This window comes from Pleurodeles waltl, chromosome 4_1 (genome assembly GCF_031143425.1).
Source record: "Pleurodeles waltl isolate 20211129_DDA chromosome 4_1, aPleWal1.hap1.20221129, whole genome shotgun sequence".
NCBI classification, from domain to species: domain Eukaryota; kingdom Metazoa; phylum Chordata; class Amphibia; order Caudata; family Salamandridae; genus Pleurodeles; species Pleurodeles waltl.
In genome coordinates this window covers 75,791,142-75,814,344 of record NC_090442.1, presented here as the reverse complement: position 1 = coordinate 75,814,344, position 23,203 = coordinate 75,791,142, and the positions used below count along the sequence as shown (strand labels likewise).

Genomic DNA, 23,203 nt, shown 5'->3' with positions numbered 1-23,203 from the left:
CAGTGCAAACAATGTATAGTTACAATAGGAAGCAATGGGGAAACATGGGGATAGGGGCAACACAAACCATATACTCCAAAAGTGGAATGCGAACCACGAATGGACCCCAAACCTATGTGACCTTGTAGAGGGTCGCTGGGACTATTAGAAAATAGTGAGAGTTAGAAAAATAACCCTCCCCAAGACCCTGAAAAGTGAGTGCAAAGTGCACTAAAGTTCCCCTAAGGACAAAGAAGTCGTGTTAGAGGAATAATGCAGGAAAGACACAAACCAACAATGCAACAACTGTGGATTTCCAATCTAGGGTACCTGTGGAACAAGGGGACCAAGTCCAAAAGTCACAAGCAAGTCGGAGATGGGCAAATGCCCAGGAAATGCCAGCTGCGGGTGCAAAGAAGCTTCTACTGGACAGAAAAAGCTGAGGTTTCTGCAGGAACGAAAAGGGCTAGAGACTTCTCCCTTTAGTGGACGGATCCCACTCGCCGTGGAGAGTCGTGCAGAAGTGTTTTCCCGCCGAAAGAACGCCAACAAGCCTTGCTAGCTGCAAATCGTGCGGTTAGCGTTTTTGGACGCTGCTGAGGCCTAGGAGGGACCAGGAGGTCGCAAATTGGACCAGCAGAGAGAGGGAACGTCGAGCAAGATAAAGAGCCCTCTCTAAAGCCGGTAACACCCAAAGAAGTGCCAGAAACAGGCACTACAAGGATGCGTGAAACAGTGCTCGCCGAAGTTGCACAAAGGAGTCCCACGTCGCCGGAGACCAACTTAGAAAGTCGTGCAATGCAGGTTAGAGTGCCGTGGACCCAGGCTTGGCTGTGCACAAAGAATTTCCACCGGAATTGCACAGGGGCCGGAGTAGCTGCAAAAGTCGCGGTTCCCAGCAATGCAGCCCAGCGAGGTGAGGCAAGGACTTACCTCCACCAAACTTGGACTGAAGAGTGACTGGACTGTGGGGGTCACTTGGACAGAGTTGCTGGATTCGAGGGACCTCGCTTGTCGTGCTGAGAGGAGACCCAAGGGACCGGTAATGCAGCTTTTTGGTGCCTGCGGTTGCAGGGGGAAGATTCCGTCGACCCACGGGAGATTTCTTCGGAGCTTCTGGTGCAGAGAGGAGGCAGACTACCCCCACAGCATGCACAAGCAGGAAAACAGTCGAGAAGGCGGCAGGATCAGCGTTACAGAGTTGCAGTAGTCGTCTTTGCTACTATGTTGCAGTTTTGCAGGCTTCCAGCGCGGTCAGCAGTCGATTCCTTGGCAGAAGGTGAAGAGAGAGATGCAGAGGAACTCGGATGAGCTCTTGCATTCGTTATCTAAAGTTTCCCCAGAGACAGAGACCCTAAATAGCCAGAAAAGAGGGTTTGGCTACCTAGGAGAGAGGATAGGCTACTAACACCTGAAGGAGCCTATCAGAAGGAGTCTCTGACGTCACCTGGTGGCACTGGCCACTCAGAGCAGTCCAGTGTGCCAGCAGCACCTCTGTTTCCAAGATGGCAGAGGTCTGGAGCCCACTGGAGGAGCTCTGGACACCTCCCAGGGGAGGTGCAGGTCAGGGGAGTGGTCACTCCCCTTTCCTTTGTCCAGTTTCGCGCCAGAGCAGGGCTAAGGGGTCCCCTGAACCGGTGTAGACTGGCTTATGCAGAATTGGGCACCTCTGTGCCCAACAAAGCATTTCCAGAGGCTCGGGGAGGCTACTCCTCCCCTGCCTTCACACCATTTTCCAAAGGGAGAGGGTGTCACACCCTCTCTCAGAGGAAGTTCTTTGTTCTGCCATCCTGGGCCAGGCCTGGCTGGACCCCAGGAGGGCAGATGCCTGTCTGAGGGGTTGGCAGCAGCAGCAGCTGCAGTGAAACCCCAGGAAGGGCAGTTTGGCAGTACCAGGGTCTGTGCTACAGACCACTGGGATCATGGGATTGTGCCAACTATGCCAGGATGGCATAGAGGGGGCAATTCCATGATCATAGACATGTTACATGGCCATATTCGGAGTTACCATTGTGAAGCTACATATAGGTAGTGACCTATATGTAGTGCACGCGTGTAATGGTGTCCCCGCACTCACAAAGTTCAGGGAATTGGCTCTGAACAATGTGGGGGCACCTTGGCTAGTGCCAGGGTGCCCTCACACTAAGTAACTTTGCACCTAACCTTTACCAGGTAAAGGTTAGACATATAGGTGACTTATAAGTTACTTAAGTGCAATGTAAAATGGCTGTGAAATAACGTGGACGTTATTTCACTCAGGCTGCAGTGGCAGGCCTGTGTAAGAATTGTCAGAGCTCCCTATGGGTGGCAAAAGAAATGCTGCAGCCCATAGGGATCTCCTGGAACCCCAATACCCTGGGTACCTCAGTACCATATACTAGGGAATTATAAGGGTGTTCCAGTAAGCCATTGTAAATTGGTAAAATTGGTCACTAGCCTGTTAGTGACAATTTAGAAAGAAATGAGAGAGCATAACCACTGAGGTTCTGGTTAGCAGAGCCTCAGTGAGACAGTTAGGCACCACACAGGGAACACATACATATAGGCCACAAACTTATGAGCACTGGGGTCCTGACTAGCAGGGTCCCAGTGACACATAACAAACATACTGAAAATATAGGGTTTTCACTATGAGCACTGGGGCCTGGCTAGCAGGATCCCAGTGAGACAGTGAAAACACTCTGACATACACTCACAAACAGGCCAAAAGTGGGGGTAACAAGGCTAGAAAGAGGCTACTTTCTCACAGGGAGGTACCCCAGAAAGGAGTGGGCTTCAGCCCCTTTGAACTTCTTTTTGGACACCCTGTTAGGGGTCCACTCACACTTGTAAAGGAGGGTTGGGAACAACTGTAGGAGGCTGGACTGGCTTGTAGTGAGTACCAAGGGGTACTTGCACCTTGCACCAGGCCCAGTTATCCCTTATTAGTGTATAGGGTGTCTAGCAGCTTAGGCTGATAGATAATGGTAGCTTAGCAGAGCAGCTTAGGCTGAACTAGGAGACGTGTGTAGCTACTACAGTACCACTTAGTGTCATATGCACAATATCATAAGAAAACACAATACACAGTTATACTAAAAATAAAGGTACTTTATTTTTATGACAATATGCCAAAGTATCTTAGAGTGTACCCTCAGTGAGAGGATAGGAAATATACACAAGATATATATACACAATAGCAAAAATATGCAGTATAGTCTTAGAAAACAGTGCAAACAATGTATAGTTACAATAGGATGCAATGGGGAAACATAGGGATAGGGGCAACACAAACCATATACTCCAAAAGTGGAATGCGAACCACGAATGGACCCCAAACCTATGTGACCTTGTAGAGGGTCGCTGGGACTATTAGATAATAGTGAGAGTTAGAAAAATAACCCTCCCCAAGACCCTGAAAAGTGAGTGCAAAGTGCACTAAAGTTCCTCTAAGGACAAAGAAGTCGTGTTAGAGGAATAATGCAGGAAAGACACAAACCAGCAATGCAACAACTGTGGATTTCCAATCTAGGGTACCTGTGGAACAAGGGGACCAAGTCCAAAAGTCACAAGCAAGTCGGAGATGGGCAGATGCCCAGGAAATGCCAGCTGCGGGTGCAAAGAAGCTTCTACTGGACAGAAGAAGCTGAGGTTTCTGCAGGAACGAAAAGGGCTAGAGACTTCCTCTTTGGTGGACGAATCCCTCTCGCCAAGAAGAGTCGTGCAGAAGTGTTTTCCCGCCGAAAGAACACCAACAAGCCTTGCTAGCTGCAAATCGTGCAGTTAGTGTTTTTGGACGGTGCTGAGGCCCAGGAGGGACCAGAAGGTCGCAAATTGGACCAGCAGAGAGAGGGGACGTCGAGCAAGACAAGGAGCCCTCTCTGAAGCAGGTAGCACCCGGAGAAGTGCCAGAAACAGGCACTACGAGGATGCGTGAAACAGTGCTTGCCGAAGTTGCACAAAGGAGTCCCACGTCGCCGGAGACCAACTTAGAAAGTCGTGCAATGCAGGTTAGAGTGCCGTGGACCCAGGCTTGGCTGTGCACAAAGGATTTCCACCGGAAGTGCACAGGGGCCGGAGTAGCTGCAAAGTCTCGGTTCCCAGCAATGCCGCGAGGTGAGGCAAGGACTTACCTCCACCAAACTTGGACTGAAAGTCACTGGACGGTGGGGGTCACTTGGACAGAGTTGCTGGATTCGAGGGACTTCGCTCGTCGTGCTGAGAGGAGACCCAAGGGACCGGTAATGCAGCTTTTTGGTGCCTGCGGTTGCAGGGGGAAGATTCCGTCGACCCACGGGAGATTTCTTCGGAGCTTCTGGTGCAGAGAGGAGGCAGACTACCCCCACAGCATGCACAAGCAGGAAAACAGTCGAGAAGGCCGCAGGATCAGCGTTACAGAGTTGCAGTAGTCGTCTTTGCTACTATGTTGCAGGTTTGCAGGCTTCCAGCGCGGTCAGCAGTCGATTCCTTATCAGAAGGTGAAGAGAGAGATGCAGAGGAACTCGGATGAGCTCATGCATTCGTTATCTGAAGTTTCCCCAGAGACAGAGACCCTAAATAGCCAGAAAAGAGGGTTTGGCTACCTAGGAGAGAGGATAGGCTACTAACACCTGAAGGAGCCTATCAGAAGGAGTCTCTGACGTCACCTGGTGGCACTGGCCACTCAGAGCAGTCTAGTGTGCCAGCAGCACCTCTGTTTCCAAGATGGCAGAGGTCTGGAGCTCACTGGAGGAGCTCTGGACACCTCCCAGGGGAGGTGCAGGTCAGGGGAGTGGTCACTCCCCTTTCCTTTGTCCAGTTTCGCGCCAGAGCAGGGCTAAGGGGTCCCCTGAACCGGTGTAGACTGGCTTATGCAGAATTGGGCACATCTGTGCCCAACAAAGCATTTCCAGAGGCTGGGGGAGGCTACTCCTCCCCTGCCTTCACACCATTTTCCAAAGGGAGAGGGTGTAACACCCTCTCTCAGAGGAAGTTCTTTGTTCTGCCATCCTGGGCCAGGCCTGGCTGGACCCCAGGAGGGCAGATGCCTGTCTGAGGGGTTGGCAGCAGCAGCAGCTGCAGTGAAACCCCAGGAAGGGCAGTTTGGCAGTACCAGGGTCTGTGCTACAGACCACTGGGATCATGGGATTGTGCCAACCATGCCAGGATGGCATAGAGGGGGCAATTCCATGATCATAGACATGTTACATGGCCATATTCGGAGTTACCATTGTGAAGCTACATATAGGTAGTGACCTATATGTAGTGCACGCGTGTAATGGTGTCCCTGCACTCACAAAGTTCAGGGAATTGGCTCTGAACAATGTGGGGGCACCTTGGCTAGTGCCAGGGTGCCCTCACACTAAGTAACTTTGCACCTAACCTTTACCAGGTAAAGGTTAGAGATATAGGTGACTTATAAGTTACTTAAGTGCAGTGTAAAATGGCTGTGAAATAACGTGGATGTTATTTCACTCAGGCTGCAGTGGCAGGCCTGTGTAAGAATTGTCAGAGCTCCCTATGGGTGGCAAAAGAAATGCTGCAGCCCATAGGGATCTCCTGGAACCCCAATACCCTGGGTACCTCAGTACCATATACTAGGGAATTATAAGGGTGTTCCAGTAAGCCAATGTAAATTGGTAAAAATGGTCACTAGCCTGTTAGTGACAATTTGGAAAGAAATGAGAGAGCATAACCACTGAGGTTCTGATTAGCAGAGCCTCAGTGAGACAGTTAGTCACTACACAGGTAACTTTCAGGCATACTTATGAGCACTGGGGCCCTGGGTTACCAGGGTCCCAGTGACACATACAACTAAAACAACATATATACAGTGAAAAATGGGGGTAACATGCCAGGCAAGATGGTACTTTCCTACAACAACCTTTAAAAGCTCCTAAGCAAGATATTGTGGACTATGTACTTGGCCTCAGATCAAGGATGGCTGAGTATATGAAACAGGCCAGTAAAAACCTTCAGGCCAGCCAAGAGCTCCAGAAGCAATGGCATGATCAGAAGGCTGTTTTGGTTCAGTACCAACCAGGGCAGAAAGTGTGGGTCTTGGAGCCTGTGGCCCCAAGAGCACTCCAAGATAAATGGAGTGGTCCCCACACAATTGTTGAAAAGAAGGGAGAAGTCACCTATTTAGTTGACTTAGGCACTGCCAGGAGTCCCCTTAGGGTGCTCCATGTCAATCGCCTGAAACCCTACTATGACAGGGCTGATCTCACCCTGCTCATGGCAACTGATGAGGGACAGGAAGAAGACAGTGATCCTCTACCTGATCTCTTCTCTTCCACAGAACAAGATGCTCTTGTGGAAGGTGTAGTTTTGGCTGATTGTCTTACTGCTGAGCAGAAAGACCATTGCATATATCTCCTAGATCAATTCTCTGAACTCTTCTCTACTGTGCCAGGTACCACTTCTTGGTGTGAGCACACTATAGATACTGGAGACAGTTTACCTGTCAAAAGTAAGATCTATAGGCAGCCTGACCATGTCAGGGACTGCATAAAGCAAGAGGTGGAGAAAATGTTAGAACTAGGAGTGGTTGAGCACTCTGAAAGTCCATGGGCTTCTCCTGTGGTACTTGTACCAAAACCCCATTCCAAAGATGGAAAGAAGGAAATGCGGTTTTGTGTAGACTATAGAGGTCTCAACCTGGTAACCAAAACTGATGCTCACCCTATACCCAGGGCAGATGAGCTCATAGATACACTGGCATCTGCCAAGTATCTAAGCACTTTTGATTTGACGGCAGGGTATTGGCAGATCAAATTATCAGAAGATGCTAAACCTAAAACAGCATTTTCAACCATTGGAGGACATTGCCAGTTCACTGTAATGCCTTTTGGATTGAAAAATGCACCTGCCACTTTTCAGAGGTTGGTGAACACAGTCCTGCAAGGGCTGGAAGCTTTCAGTGCAGCATATTTGGACGATATAGCTGTCTTTAGCTCCAGCTGGGATGATCACCTGGTCCACCTATGGAAAGTGTTGGAGGCCCTGCAAAAGGCAGGCCTCACTATAAAGGCTTCAAAGTGCCAGATAGGGCAGGGTAAGGTGGTTTATCTGGGACACCTTGTTGGTGGGGAACAGATTGCACCACTTCAGGGGAAAATCCAAACAATTATTGATTGGGTTCCCCCTACCACTCAGACTCAGGTGAGAGCCTTCCTAGGCCTCACTGGGTATTACAGGAGGTTCATTAAGAACTATGGCTCCATTGCAGCCCCTCTTAATGACCTCACATCCAAGAAAATGCCTAAAAAGGTATTATGGACAGCAAACTGTCAGAAAGCTTTTGAGGAGCTGAAGCAGGCCATGTGCTCTGCACCTGTACTGAAAAGCCCTTGTTACTCTAAAAAATTCTATGTCCAAACTGATGCATCTGAATTAGGAGTAGGGGCAGTCCTATCACAACTTAATTCTGAGGGCCAGGATCAACCTGTTGCTTTTATTAGTAGGAGGTTGACGCCTAGAGAAAAGCGTTGGTCTGCCATAGAGAGGGAGGCCTTTGCTGTGGTCTGGGCACTGAAGAAGTTGAGGCCATACCTGTTTGGCACTCACTTCATTGTTCAGACAGACCACAAACCTCTACTTTGGCTAAAACAAATGAAAGGTGAAAATCCTAAATTATTGAGGTGGTCCATATCCCTACAGGGAATGGACTATACAGTGGAACATAGACCTGGGAGTAGCCACTCCAATGCAGATGGACTCTCCAGATATTTCCACTTAGACAATGAAGACTCATCAGGTCATGGCTAGTCTTATTGTCCTTCGTTTGGGGGGGGGGGGTTGTGTAGGAAAGTACCATCTTGCCTGGCATGTTACCCCCATTTTTCACTGTATATATGTTGTTTTAGTTGTATGTGTCACTGGGACCCTGTTCACCAGGGCCCCAGAGCTCATAAGTGTGCCTGAATGTGTTACCTGTGTAGTGACTAACTGTCTCACTGAGGCTCTGCTAATCAGAACCTCAGTGGTTATGCTCTCTCATTTCTTTCCAAATTGTCACTAACAGGCTAGTGACTAATTTTACCAATTTACATTGGCTTACTGGAACACCCTTATAATTCCCTAGTATATGGTACTGAGGTACCCAGGGTATTGGGGTTCCAGGAGATCCCTATGGGCTGCAGCATTTCTTTTGCCACCCATAGGGAGCTCTGACAATTCTTACACAGGCCTGCCACTGCAGCCTGAGTGAAATAACGTCCACGTTATTTCACAGCCATTTTACACTGCACTTAAGTAACTTATAAGTCACCTATATGTCTAACCTTTACCTGGTAAAGGTTAGGTGCAAAGTTACTTAGTGTGAGGGCACCCTGGCACTAGCCAAGGTGCCCCCACATTGTTCAGGGCCAATTCCCCGGACTTTGTGAGTGCGGGGACACCATTACACGCGTGCACTACATATAGGTCAGTACCTATATGTAGCTTCACAATGGTAACTCCGAATATGGCCATGTAACATGTCTATGATCATGGAATTGCCCCCTCTATGCCATCCTGGCATAGTTGGCACAATCCCATGATCCCAGTGGTCTGTAGCACAGACCCTGGTACTGCCAAACTGCCTTTCCTGGGGTTTCACTGCAGCTGCTGCTGCTGCCAACCCCTCAGACAGGCATCTGCCCTCTTGGGGTCCAGCCAGGCCTGGCCCAGGATGGCAGAACAAAGAACTTCCTCTGAGAGAGGGTGTTACACCCTCTCCCTTTGGAAAATGGTGTGAAGGCAGGGGAGGAGTAGCCTCCCCCAGCCTCTGGAAATGCTTTCTTGGGCACAGATGTGCCCAATTCTGCATAAGCCAGTCTACACCGGTTCAGGGGACCCCTTAGCCCTGCTCTGGCGCGAAACTGGACAAAGGAAAGGGGAGTGACCACTCCCCTGACCTCTACCTCCCCTGGGAGGTGCCCAGAGCTCCTCCAGTGTGCTCCAGACCTCTGCCATCTTGGAAACAGAGGTGCTGCTAGCACACTGGACTGCTCTGAGTGGCCAGTGCCACCAGGTGACGTCAGAGACTCCTTCTGATAGGCTCCTTCAGGTGTTAGTAGCCTATCCTCTCTCCTAGGTAGCCAAACCCTCTTTTCTGGCTATTTAGGGTCTCTGTCTCTGGGGAAACTTTAGATAACGAATGCAAGAGCTCATCAGAGTTCCTCTGCATCTCTCTCTTCACCTTCTGCCAAGGAATCGACTGCTGACTGCGATGGAAGCCTGCAAAACTGCAACATAGTAGCAAAGACGACTACTGCAACTCTGTAACGCTGATCCTGCCGCCTTCTCGACTGTTTTCCTGGTGGTGCATGCTGTGGGGGTAGTCTGCCTCCTCTCTGCACCAGAAGCTCCGAAGAAATCTCGCATGGATCGACTGAATCTTCCCCCTGCAACCGCAGGCACCAAAAAGCTGCATTACCAGTCCCTTGGGTCTCCTCTCAGCACAACGAGCGAGGTCCCTCAAATCCAGCAACTCTGTCCAAGTGACCCCCACAGTCCAGTGACTCTTCAGTCCAAGTTTGGTGGAGGTAAGTCCTTGCCTCACCTCGCTAGACTGCATTGTTGGGAACTGTGACTTTTGCAGCTACTCCGGCCTCCGTGCACTTCCGGTGGAAATCCTTTGTGCACAGTCCAGCCTGGGTCCACGGCACTCTAACCTGCATTGCACGACCTCCTAAGTTGTTCTCCGGCGACGTGGGACTTCTTTGTGCGACTTTGGGTGAGCACCGTTTCACACATCCTCGTAGTGCCCGTTTCTGGCACTTCTCCGGGTGCTACCTGCTGCTAAGAGGGCTCCTTGTCTTGCTCGACGTCTCCTCTACCTTCTGGTCCAATTTGCGACCTCCTGGTCCCTCCTGGGCCACAGCAGCGTCCAAAAATGCTAACCGAACGATTTGCAGCTAGCAAGGCTTGTTGGCGTTCTTTCGGCGGGAAAACACTTCTGCACGACTCTCCACGGCAAGATGGATCGGTCCTCCAAAGGGGAAGTCTCTAGCCCTTTTTGTTCCTGCAGAAACCTCAGCTTCTTCTGTCCGGTAAAAGCTCCTTTGCACCCACAGCTGGCATTTCCTGGGCATCTGCCCATCTCCGACTTGCTTGTGACTTTTGGACTTGGTCCCCTTGTTCCACAGGTACCCAAGATTGGAAATCCATCGTTGTTGCATTGTTGGTTTGTGTCTTTCCTGCATTATTCCTCTGACACAACTTCTTGGTCCTTAGGGGAACTTTAGTGCACTTTGCACTCACTTTTCAGGGTCTTGGGGAGGGTTATTTTTCTAACTCTCACTATTTTCTAATAGTCCCAGCGACCCTCTACAAGGTCACATAGGTTTGGGGTCCATTCGTGGCTCGCATTCCACTTTTGGAGTATATGGTTTGTGTTGCCCCTATCCCTATGTGTCCCCATTGCATCCTATTGTAACTATACATTGTTTGCACTGTTTTCTAAGACTATACTGCATATTTTTGCTATTGTGTATATATATCTTGTGTATATTTCCTATCCTCTCACTGAGGGTACACTCTAAGATACTTTGGCATATTGTCATAAAAATAAAGTACCTTTATTTTTAGTATAACTGTGTATTGTGTTTTCTTATTATATTGTGCATATGACACTAAGTGGTACTGTAGTAGCTATACACGTCTCCTAGTTCAGCCTAAGCTGCTCTGCTAAGCTACCATTATCTATCAGCCTAAGCTGCTAGACACCCTATACACTAATAAGGGATAACTGGGCCTGCTGCAAGGTGCAAGTACCCCTAGGTTCTCACTACAAGCCAGTCCAGCCTCCTACAGTCCCACCACAACTGGAATCCCAGAGTAGGTATAACTCAGTGCTAGTCAGAGTCCATGGTATTATATGTGACGTCTGCACTCTACAGCCTGCTGCACGCAGTAATAAGGTGAGTGTGAAGATATGTTTCTAGAAAAGAGGATGTGTATAGCTCAGCAGTAAAGTATGTGACTGCAGATCAAGTGGTCCCCAGTTCAAGTCTTGCTTCCCACTTCTCCTTTTAAGGAACAAAAAAAATATCTCTCTTACTTATTTCAATTTCTGGTGATTTCTCGAAAGTATGTCACAGAAAAACCACTAATTAAAAAGAGTTTTAGGTTTTATCTGCATCCGTCAGAGGGTTGTGTGAAAGGACCAGCAGCCGGTCTCCATAGCAGTCCCTGTGACTAGTGAAGCAAGAGTAAGCTTGAGAGTGAACTGGCACCCTTGGCCTAGGACCTGCTGTCATGCTATGTATTTTGGTGTGAATAGTGAAGCAGCAGGTGTGTTGAGTGTGTCCATCAGCTTGTAGCCAGGGGCATGAGTCAGGCTGTGTCCCAGACCCTGTGACTAATAAATCAGCAGGTGTTATAGAGACAGCCTATAAAAGAGGAAGCCGTTCTGATGAGATCCACAGCAGCAGTTTCTAGTCCATCCAGTTCCAGATATTGCAACAAGGGGTTATAGCTCAGTGGTAGACCATTTGACTGCAGATCAAGAGGTCCCTGGTTCAAATCCAGGTGCCCCCTTAATACTTTAAAGAAGCTGTCAATTTCTTTCTGTATCGCTTTTTTCAATTCTTGGGGATTTTTTGAAAGTATGTCACACTAAAACAACTAAATAAGCAAAATAGCTCAAAGTTTTATGTGCATCCTTAAGACTCTTGTTGAAAATTAACAGTTTTCACACTCACACCCAGTAACTGCACCATGGATCAATCTGGGTGCCCCCTTCACACATGAAAGAAGCTGTCAATTTCTTTCTATATCACTTTCTACAATTCTTGATGCTTTATTGAAAGTATATCACACTAAAACGACTATTTAAACAAAATAGCTCAAAGTTTTATGTGCATCCTTAAGACTGTTGTGCGAAAATTAACAGTTTTCACACTCACGCCCAGTAACTGCACCATAGATCAATTCGAGTAAAACAAGAGTTCGTACATTGGCACACAGAGACAAATTGAAATTTGTGTACACAGCATGATACTGTGTACTTTAATACATCTTTCTACATTCTGTAGTGTGCAGCACACAGATAATGTTTTACGGCATGGATTTATTAACAAGCATTGCTTCTAATATTTGAGCATACAGCAGAAATTGCAGATGCAAAGAAAAAATACATGGGTAAACAAATCAGAAGTTTCTAAATTCCACTGTATTTACCACAGCACAGCTGATTTGTTGTGCTTTAAGAAACACTGTGTGCCTGTACAGCAGCAAAGATGTGAGTGTGTGGACACTGTATGCCCGTAATGCTTTCACAAATGTCCTTATACTGTAACAGAAGTCTCTGCAGTTTTAGAACTGAGTTTGGACAGTAGCATGTGTGCTTACTGATAGTAATATGTGTAAGAAACAAATGCCTACATGCTGTTACTTGTGTCTTTCTCCAGTAGCACACCTATTTACTGTAATTAGTATGTAAGGTAACGTCGGCTAAACAAAACTGGACCCAAATGCTGGTACACTGTGACAGGCCTGTGTACTGTTTCCAGTGTGTTTCACTAGTATCACGCCAGATTACCGTTACTAGAATGTATAGTAAGACCAGTACAATATGTATACCATACCAAATTGTTTTACCATAAAACAAAGATATAGCATTGTTAAAGACATTACCACGTGAGGGACACAGAAATTGCATTTTAAAAGACATCTATGTGAACTTGCATCGATTAGAAGAGATAGTGACTGTGTGAGAGTTGTATGGTACTGCTAACCAAAGCACTGTTAAAAAGAAGTCTTTCCTCACTAGAGTTGTGTTCTGTCAATGTCTGAGGCAGTGGATTTTTAAATGAGCTAGGAGGCTTAGACTGGCTGAGTCACTGACAGCTTTGCACACTTATTGCAGAGAGTGAGCAGACGAGAGACTAAGACTGAAATTTAGAGCACAGAGTGATTGCAGAAGAGAGTAAGACTCACTCTCACTTCCAGCATGGTGAGTAGACAAGAGAGTAAGCTAGTCCCACAGCTGGAATCCCAGAGTAGGCATAACTCAGTGCTAGTCAGAGTCCATGGTATTATATGTGACGTCTGCACTCTACAGCCTGCTGCTCGCAGTAATAAGGTGTGTGTGAAGGCATAATTCTTGAATGAGGATCTGTATAGCTCAGCAGTAAAGTATGTGACTGCAGTTTAAGAGGTCCACTGTTCAAGTCTTGCTTCCCACTTCTCCTTTTAAGGAACAAAAAAAAAATTCTCTCTTACTTATTTCAATTTCTGGAGATTTATTGAAAGTATGTCACAGAAAAACCACTAATTAAAAAGAGTTTTAGGTTTTATCTGCATCCGTAAGAGGGTTGTGTGAAAGGACCAGCAGCCGGTCTCCATAGCCGTCCCTGTGACTAGTGAAGCAAGAGTAAGCTTGAGAGTGAATTGGCACCCTTGGCCTAGGACCTGCTGTCTTGCTATGTATTTTGGTGTGAATAGTGACGCAGCAGGTGTGTTGAGTGTGTCCATCAGCTTGTAGGCAGGGGCATGAGTCAGGCTGTGTCCCAGACCCTGTGACTAATAAATCAGCAGGTGGTATAGAGAGCCCATAAAAGAGGAAGCCGTTCTGATGAGATCCACAGCAGCAGTTTCTAGTCCATCCACTTCCAGATAATACAACAAGGGGGAATAGCTCAGTGGTAGAGCATTTGACTACAGATCAAGAGGTCCCTGTTTCAAATCTGGGTTCCCCCTTAATACTTTAAAGGAGCTGTCAATTTCTTTCAGTATCGCTTTTTTCAATTCTTGGGGATTTTTTTAAAGTATGTCACACTAAAACGACTAATTAAGCAAAATAGCTCAAAGTTTTATGTGCATCCTTAAGACTCTTGTTGAAAATTAACAGTTTTCACACTCACACCCAGTAACTGCACCATGGATCAATCTGGGTGCCCCCTTCACACATGAAAGAAGCTGTCAATTTCTTTCTATATCACTTTCTACAATTCTTGGGGATTTATTGAAAGTATTTCACACTAAAACGACTATTTAAACAAAATAGCTCAAAGTTTTATGTGCATCCTTAAGACTGTTGTGCGAAAATTAACAGTTTTCACACTCACGCCCAGTAACTGCACCATAGATCAATTCGAGTAAAACAAGAGTTCGTACATTGGCACACAGAGACAAATTGAAATTTGTGTACACAGCATGATACTGTGTACTTTAATACATCTTTCTACATTCTGTAGTGTGCAGCACACAGATAATGTTTTACGGCATGGATTTATTAACAAGCATTGCTTCTAATATTTGAGCATATAGCAGAAATTGCAGATGCAAAGAAAAAATACATGGGTAAACAAATCACAAGTTTCTAAATTCCACTGTATTTACCACAGCACAGCGGATTTGTTGTGCTTTAAGAAACACTGTGTGCCTGTACAGCAGCAAAGATGTGAGTGTGTGGACACTGTATGCCCGTAATGCTTTCACAAATGTCCTTATACTGTAACAGAAGTCTCTGCAGTTTTAGAACTGAGTTTGGACAGTAGCATGTGTGCTTACTGATAGTAATATGTGTAAGAAACAAATGCCTGCATGCTGTTACTTGTGTCTTTCTCCAGTAGCACACCTATTTATTGTAATTAGTATGTAAGGTAACGTCGGCTAGACAAAACTGGACCCAAATGCTGGTACACTGTGACTGGCCTGTGTACTGTTTCCAGTGTGTTTCACTAGTATCACGCCAGCTTACCGTTACTAGAATGTACAGTAAGACCGGTACAATATGTATACCATATCAAATTGTTTTATCATAAAACAAAGATATAGCATTGTTAAAGACATTACCACGTGAGGGACACAGAAATTGCATTTTAAAAGACATCTATGTGAACTTACATCGATTAGAAGAGATAGTGACTGTGTGAGAGTTGTATGGTACTGCAAACCAAAGCACTGTTAAAAAGAAGTCTTTCCTCACTAGAGTTGTGTTCTGTCAATGTCTGAGGGAGTGGATTTTTAAATGAGCTAGGAGGCTTAGACTGGCTGAGTCACTGACAGATTTGCACACTTACAGCAGAGAGTGAGCAGACGAGAGACTAAGACTGAAATTTAGGGCACAGAGTGATTTCAGAAGAGAGTAAGACTCACTCTCACTTCCAGCATTGTGAGTAGACAAGAGAGTAAGCTAGTCCCACAGCTGGAATCCCAGAGTAGGTATAACTCAGTGCTAGTCAGAGTCCATGGTATTATATGGGACGTCTGCACTCTACAGCCTGCTGCTCGCAGTAATAAGGTGTGTGTGAAGGCATAATTCTTGCATGAGGATCTGTATAGCTCAGCAGTAAAGTATGTGACTGCAGATCAAGAGGTCCCCAGATGAAGTCTTGCTTCCCACTTCTCCTTTTATGGAACAAAAAAAAAATTCTCTGTTACTTATTTCAATTTATGGAGATTTCCTGAAAGTATGTCACAGAAAAACCATGAATTAAAAAGAGTTTTAGGTTTTATCTGCGTCCGTAAGAGGGTTGTGTGAAAGGACCAGCAGCCGGTCTCCATAGCAGTCCCTGTGACTAGTGAAGCAAGAGTAAGCTTGAGAGTGAATTGGCACCCTTGGCCTAGGACCTGCTGTCATGCTATGTATTTTGGTGTGCATAGTGAAGCAGCAGGTGTGTTGAGTGTGTCCATCAGCTTGTAGCCAGGGGCATGAGTCAGGCTGTGTCCCAGACCCTGTGACTAATAAATCAGCAGGTGGTATAGAGACAGCCTATAAAAGAGGAAGCCGTTCTGATGAGATCCACAGCAGCAGTTTCTAGTCCATCCCATTCCAAATATTGCAACAAGGGGGTATAGCTCAGTGGTAGAGCATTTGACTGCAGATCAAGAGGTCCCTGGTTCAAATCCAGGTGCCCCCTTAATACTTTAAAGAAGCTGTCAATTTCTTTCTGTATCGCTTTTTTCAATTCTTGGGGATTTTTTGAAAATATGTCACACTAAAACGACTAATTAAGCAAAATAGCTCAAAGTTTTATGTGCATCCTTAAGACTCTTGTTGAAAATTAACAGTTTTCACACTCACACCCAGTAACTGCACCATGGATCAATCTGGGTGCCCCCTTCACACATGAAAGAAGCTGTCAATTTCTTTCTATATCACTTTCTACAATTCTTGATGATTTATTGAAAGTATATCACACTAAAACGACTATTTAAACAAAATAGCTCAAAGTTTTATGTGCATCCTTAAGACTGTTGTGCGAAAATTAACAGTTTTCACACTCACGCCCAGTAACTGCACCATGGATCAATTCGAGTAAAACAAGAGTTCGGACATTGGCACACAGAGACAAATTGAAATTTGTGTACACAGCATGATACTGTGTACTTTAATACATCTTTCTACATTCTGCAGTGTGCAGCACACAGATAATGTTTTACGGCATGGATTTATTAACAAGCATTGCTTCTAATAATTGAGCATGTTGCAGAAATTGCAGGTGCAAAGAAAAAATACATGGGTAAACAAATCACAAGTTTCTAAATTCCACTGTATTTACCACAGCACAGCTGATTTGTTGTGCTTTAAGAAACACTGTGTGCCTGTACAGCAGCAAAGATGTGAGTGTGTGGACACTGTATGCCCGTAATGCTTTCACAAATGTCCTTATACTGTAACAGAAGTCTCTGCAGTGTTAGAACTGAGTTTGGACAGTAGCATGTGTGCTTACTGATAGCAATATGTGTAAGAAACAAATGCCTGCATGCTGTTACTTGTGTCTTTCTCCAGTAGCACACCTATTTACTGTAATTAGTATGTAAGGTAACATCGGCTAGACAAAACTGGACCCAAATGCTGGTACACTGTGACTGGCCTGTGTACTGTTTCCAGTGTGTTTCACTAGTATCACGCCAGCTTACCGTTACTAGAATGAAGAGTAAGACTGGTCCAATATGTATACCATATCAAATTGTTTTACCATAAAACAAAGATATAGCATTGTTAAAGACATTACCACATGAGGGACACAGAAATTGCATTTTAAAAGACATCTATGTGAACTTGCATCGATTAGAAGAGATAGTGACTGTGTGAGAGTTGTATGGTACTGCTAACCAAAGCACTGTTAAAAAGAAGTCTTTCCTCACTAGAGTTGTGTTCTGTCAATGTCTGAGGCAGTGGATTTTTAAATGATCTAGGAGGCTTAGACTGGCTGAGTCACCGACAGCTTTGCACACTTACTGCAGAGAGTGACCAGACGAGAGACTAAGACTGAAATTTAGGGCACAGAGTGATTGCAGAAGAGAGTAAGACTCACTCTCACTTCCAGCATGGTGAGTAGATAAGAGAGTAAGCTAGTCCCACCACAGCTGGAATCCCAGAGTAGGTATAACTCAGTGCTAGTCAGAGTCCATGGTATTATATGTGACGTCTGCACTATACAGCCTGCTGCACGCAGTAATAAGGTGTGTGTGAAGGTATGTTTCTGGAAAAGAGAATGTGTATAGCCCAGCGGTAAGGTATGTGACTGCAAATCAAGAGGTCCCCAGTTCAAGTCTTGCTTACCACTTCTTCTTTTAAGGAACAAAAAAAAGATTCTCTCTTACTTATTTAAATTTCTGGTGATTTCTCGAAAGTATGTCACAGAAAAACCACTAATTAAAAAGAGTTTTAGGTTTTATCTGCGTCCATAAGAGGGTTGTGTGAAAGGACCAGCAGCCGGTCTCCATAGCAGTCCCTGTGACTAGTGAAGCAAGAGTAAGCTTGAGAGTGAATTTGCACCATTGGCCTAGGACCTGCTGTCATGCTATGTATTTTGGTGTGAATAGTGAAGCAGCAGGTGTGTTGAGTGTGTCCATCAGGTTGTAGCCAGGGACATGAGTCAGGCTGTGTCCCAGACCCTGTGATTAATAAATCAGCAGGTGGTATAGAGACAGCCTATAAAAGAGGAAGCCGTTCTGATCAGATCCACGGCAGCAGTTTCTAGTCCATCCAGTTCCAGATATTACAACAAGGGCGTATAGCTCAGTGGTAGAGCATTTGACTGCAGATCAAGATGTCCCTGGTTCTAATCCAGCTGCCCCCTTAATACTTTAAAGAAGCTGTCAATTTCTTTCTGTATCGCATTTTTCAATTCTTGGGGATTTTTTGAAAGTATGTCACACTAAAACGACTAATTAAGCATAATAGCTCAAAGTTTTATGTGCATCCTTAAGACTCTTGTTGAAAATTAACAGTTTTCACACTCACACCCAGTAACTGCACCATGGATCAATCTGGGTGCCCCCTTCACACATGAAAGAAGCTGTCAATTTCTTTCTATATCACTTTCTACAATTCTTGGGGATTTATTGAAAATATTTCACACTAAAACGACTATTTAAACAAAATAGCTCAAAGTTTTATGTGCATCCTTAAGACTGTTGTGCGAAAATTAACAGTTTCACACTCACGCCCAGTAACTGCACCATAGATCAATTCGAGTAAAACAAGAGTTCGTACATTGGCACACAGAGACAAATTGAAATTTGTGTACACAGCATGATACTGTGTACTTTAATACATCTTTCTACATTCTGTAGTGTGCAGCACACAGATAATGTTTTACGGCATGGATTTATTAACAAGCATTGCTTCTAATATTTGAGCATATAGCAGAAATTGCAGATGCAAAGAAAAAATACATGGGTAAACAAATCACGAGTTTCTAAATTCCACTGTATTTACCACAGCACAGCGGATTTGTTGTGCTTTAAGAAACACTGTGTGCCTGTACAGCCGCAAAGATGTGAGTGTGTGGACACTGTATGCCCGTAATGCTTTCACAAATGTCCTTATACTGTAACAGAAGTCTCTGCAGTTTTAGAACTGAGTTTGGACAGTAGCATGTGTGCTTACTGATAGTAATATGTGTAAAAAACAAATGCCTGCATGCTGTTACTTGTGTCTTTCTCCAGTAGCACACCTATTTACTGTAATTAGTATGTAAGGTGACATCGGCTAGACAAAACTGGACCGAAATGCTGGTACACTGTGACTGGCCTGTGTACTGTTTCCAGTGTGTTTCACTAGTATCACGCCAGCTTACCGTTACTAGAATGTAGAGTAAGACTGGTCCAATATGTATACCATATCAAATTGTTTTACCATAAAACAAAGATATAGCATTGTTAAAGACATTACCACGTGAGGGACACAGAAATTGCATTTTAAAAGACATCTATGTGAACTTGCATCGATTAGAAGAGATAGTGACTGTGTGAGAGTTGTATGGTACTGCTAACCAAAGCACTGTTAAAAAGAAGTCTTTCCTCACTAGAGTTGTGATATGTCAATGTCTGAGGCAGTGGATTTTTAAATGAGCTAGGAGGCTTAGACTGGCTGAGTCACTGACAGCTTTGCACACTTACTGCAGAGAGTGAGCAGATGAGAGACTAAGACTGAAATTTAGGGCACAGAGTGATTGCAGAAGAGAGTAAGACTCACTCTCACTTCCAGCATGGTGAGTAGACAAGAGAGTAAGCTAGTCCCACAGCTGGAATCCCAGAGTAGGTATAACTCAGTGCTAGTCAGAGTCCATGGTATTATATGTGACGTCTGCACTCTACAGCCTGCTGCACGCAGTAATAAGGTGTGTGTGAAGGTATATTTCTAGAAAAGAGGATGTGTATAGCCCAGCAGTAAAGTATGTGACTGTAAATCAAGAGGTTCCCAGTTCAAGTCTTGCTTCCCACTTCTCCTTTTAAGGAACAAAAAAAATATTCTCTCTTACTTATTTCAATTTCTGGTGATTTCTCGAAAGTATGTCACAGAAAAAACACTAATTAAAAAGAGTTTTAGGTTTTATCTGCGTCCGTAAGAGGGTTGTGTGAAAGGACCAGCAGCCAGTCTCCATAGCAGTCCCTGTGACTAGTGAAGCAAGAGTAAGCTTGAGAGTGAGTTGGCACCCATGGCCTAGGACCTGCTGTCATGCTATGTATTTTGGTGTGAATAGTGAAGCAGCAGGTGTGTTGAGTGTGTCCATCAGCTTGTAGCCAGGGTCATGAGTCAGGCTGTGTCCCAGACCCTGTGACTAATAAATCAGCAGGTGGAATAGAGAGCCTATAAAAGAGGAAGCCGTTCTGATGAGATCCACAGCAGCAGTTTCTAATCCATCCACTTCCACATACTTCAACAAGGGGGTATATCTCAGTGGTAGAGCATTTGACTGCAGATCAAGCGGTCCCTGGTTCAAATCCGGGTGCCCCCTTAATACTTTAAAGAAGCTGTCAATTTCTTTCTGTATCGCTTTTTTCAATTCTTGGGGATTTTTTGAAAGTATGTCACACTAAACCGACTAATTAAGCAAAATAGCTCAAAGTTTTATGTGCATCCTTAAGACTCTTGTTGAAAATTAACAGTTTTCACACTCACAGCCAGTAACTGCACCATGGATCAATCTGGGTGCCCCCTTCACACATGAAAGAAGCTGTCAATTTCTTTCTATATCACTTTCTACAATTCTTGGGGATTTATTGAAAGTATTTCACACTAAAACGACTATTTAAACAAAATAGCTCAAAGTTTTATGTGCATCCTTAAGTCTGTTGTGCGAAAATTAACAGTTTTCACACTCACGCCCAGTAACTGCACCATGGATCAATTCGAGTAAAACAAGAGTTCGTACATTGGCACACAGAGACAAATTGAAATTTGTGTACACAGCATGATACTGTGTACTTTAATACATCTTTCTACATTCTGTAGTGTGCAGCACACAGATAATGTTTTACGGCATGGATTTATTAACAAGCATTGATTCTAATATTTGAGCATATAGCAGAAATTGCAGATGCAAAGAAAAAATACATGCGTAAACAAATCACAAGTTTCTAAATTCCACTGAAGTTACCACAGCACAGCGGATTTGTTGTGCTTTAAGAAACACTTTGTGCCTGTACAGCAGCAAAGATGTGAGTGTGTGGACACTGTATGCCCGTAATGCTTTCACAAATGTCCTTATACTGTAACAGAAGTCTCTGCAGTTTTAGAACTGAGTTTGGACAGTAGCATGTGTGCTTACTGATAGTAATATGTGTAAGAAACAAATGCCTGCATGCTGTTACTTGTGTCTTTCTCCAGTAGCACACCTATTTACTGTAATTAGTATCTAAGGTAACGTCGGCTAGACAAAACTGGACCCAAATGCTGGTACACTGTGAATGGCCTGTCTACTGTTTCCAGTGTGTTTCACTAGTATCACGCCAGCTTACCGTTATTAGAATATACAGTAAGACTGGTCCAATATGTATACCATATCAAATTGTTTTACCATAAAACAAAGATATAGCATTGTTAAAGACATTACCACGTGAGGGACACAGAAATTGCATTTTAAAAGACATCTATGTGAACTTGCATCGATTTGAAGAGATAGTGACTGTGTGAGAGCTGTATGGCACTGCTAACCAAAGCACTGTTAAAAAGAAGTCTTTCCTCACTAGAGTTGTGTTCTGTCAATGTCTGAGACAGTGGATTTTTAAATGAGCTAGGAGGCTTAGACTGGCTGAGTCACTGACAGCTTTGCACACTTACTGCAGAGAGTGAGCAGACGAGAGACTAAGACTGAAATTTAGGGCACAGAGTGATTGCAGAAGAGAGTAAGACTCACTCTCACTTCCAGCATGGTGAGTAGACAAGAGAGTAAGCTAGTCCCACAGCTGGAATCCCAGAGTAGGTATAACTCAGTGCTAGTCAGAGTCCATGGTATTATATGTGACGTCTGCACTCTACAGCCTGCTGCACGCAGTAATAAGGTGTGTGTGAAGGTACATTTCTAGAAAAGAGGATGTGTATAGCCCAGCAGTAAAGTATGTGACTGCAGATCAAGAGGTCCCCAGTTCAAGTCTTGCTTCCCACTTTTCCTTTTAAGGAACAAAAAAAAAATTCTCTCTTACTTATTTCAATTTCTGGTGATTTCTCGAAAGTATGTCACAGAAAAAACACTAATTAAAAAGAGTTTTAGGTTTTATCTGCGTCGGTAAGAGGGTTGTGTGAAAGGACCAGCAGCCAGTCTCCATAGCAGTCCCTGTGACTAGTGAAGCAAGAGTAAGCTTGAGAGTGAGTTGGCACCCATGGCCTAGGACCTGCTGTCATGCTATGTATTTTGGTGTGAATAGTGAAGCAGCAGGTGTGTTGAGTGTGTCCATCAGCTTGTAGCCAGGGGCATGAGTCAGGCTGTGTCCCAGACCCTGTGACTAATAAATCAGCAGGTGGAATAGAGAGCCTATAAAAGAGGAAGCCGTTCTGATGAGATCCACAGCAGCAGTTTCTAGTCCATCCACTTCCGCATATTTCAACAAGGGGGTATAGCTCAGTGGTAGAGCATTTGACTGCAGATCAAGAGGTTCCCGGTTCAAATCCGGGTGCCCCCTTAATACTTTAAAGAAGCTGTCAATTTCTTTCTGTATCGCTTTTTTCAATTCTTGGGGATTTTTTGAAAGTATGTCACACTAAACCGACTAATTAAGCAAAATAGCTCAAAGTTTTATGTGCATCCTTAAGACTCTTGTTGAAAATTAACAGTTTTCACACTCACACCCAGTAACTGCACCATGGATCAATCTGGGTGCCCCCTTCACACATGAAAGAAGCTGTCAATTTCTTTCTATATCACTTTCTACAATTCTTGGGGATTTATTGAAAGTATTTCACACTAAAACGACTATTTAAACAAAATAGCTCAAAGTTTTATGTGCATCCTTAAGACTGTTGTGCGAAAATTAACAGTTTTCACACTCACGCCCAGTAACTGCACCATGGATCAATTCGAGTAAAACAAGAGTTCGTACATTGGCACACAGAGACAAATTGAAATTTGTGTACACAGCATGATACTGTGTACTTTAATACATCTTTCTACATTCTGTAGTGTGCAGCACACAGATAATGTTTTACGGCATGGATTTATTAACAAGCATTGCTTCTAATAATTGAGCATGTAGCAGAAATTGCAGGTGCAAAGAAAAAATACATGGGTAAACAAATCACAAATTTCTAAATTCCACTGTCTTTACCACAGCACAGCTGATTTGTTGTGCTTTAAGAAACACTGTGTGCCTGTACAGCAGCAAAGATGTGAGTGTGTGGACACTGTATGCCCGTAATGCTTTCACAAATGTCCTTATACTGTAACAGAAGTCTCTGCAGTGTTAGAACTGAGTTTGGACAGTAGCATGTGTGCTTACTGTAGGAAAGTACCATCTTGCCTGGCATGTTACCCCCATTTTTCACTGTATATATGTTGTTTTAGTTGTATGTGTCACTGGGACCCTGGTAACCCAGGGCCCC

The 23,203-nt window shown here is 44.7% G+C and overlaps 6 non-coding genes across 6 annotated transcripts; all 6 read left to right on the top strand.

The window, feature by feature from the left end:
• The first annotated feature begins 11,391 nt into the window (after positions 1-11,391).
• On the top strand, positions 11,392-11,463 carry TRNAC-GCA (transfer RNA cysteine (anticodon GCA)). Its single transcript has one exon. It is a non-coding gene; the product is annotated as a tRNA-Cys (tRNA).
• A 2,091-nt stretch (positions 11,464-13,554) lies between these two features.
• Positions 13,555-13,626, top strand: TRNAC-ACA (transfer RNA cysteine (anticodon ACA)). The gene has a single exon. It is a non-coding gene; the product is annotated as a tRNA-Cys (tRNA).
• Positions 13,627-15,719: 2,093 nt separating this feature from the next.
• On the top strand, positions 15,720-15,791 carry TRNAC-GCA (transfer RNA cysteine (anticodon GCA)). The gene has a single exon. It is a non-coding gene; the product is annotated as a tRNA-Cys (tRNA).
• A 2,097-nt stretch (positions 15,792-17,888) lies between these two features.
• On the top strand, positions 17,889-17,960 carry TRNAC-GCA (transfer RNA cysteine (anticodon GCA)). The gene has a single exon. It is a non-coding gene; the product is annotated as a tRNA-Cys (tRNA).
• A 2,091-nt stretch (positions 17,961-20,051) lies between these two features.
• TRNAC-GCA (transfer RNA cysteine (anticodon GCA)) lies at positions 20,052-20,123 on the top strand. Its single transcript has one exon. It is a non-coding gene; the product is annotated as a tRNA-Cys (tRNA).
• A 2,092-nt stretch (positions 20,124-22,215) lies between these two features.
• TRNAC-GCA (transfer RNA cysteine (anticodon GCA)) lies at positions 22,216-22,287 on the top strand. The gene has a single exon. It is a non-coding gene; the product is annotated as a tRNA-Cys (tRNA).
• Positions 22,288-23,203: the final 916 nt, after the last annotated feature.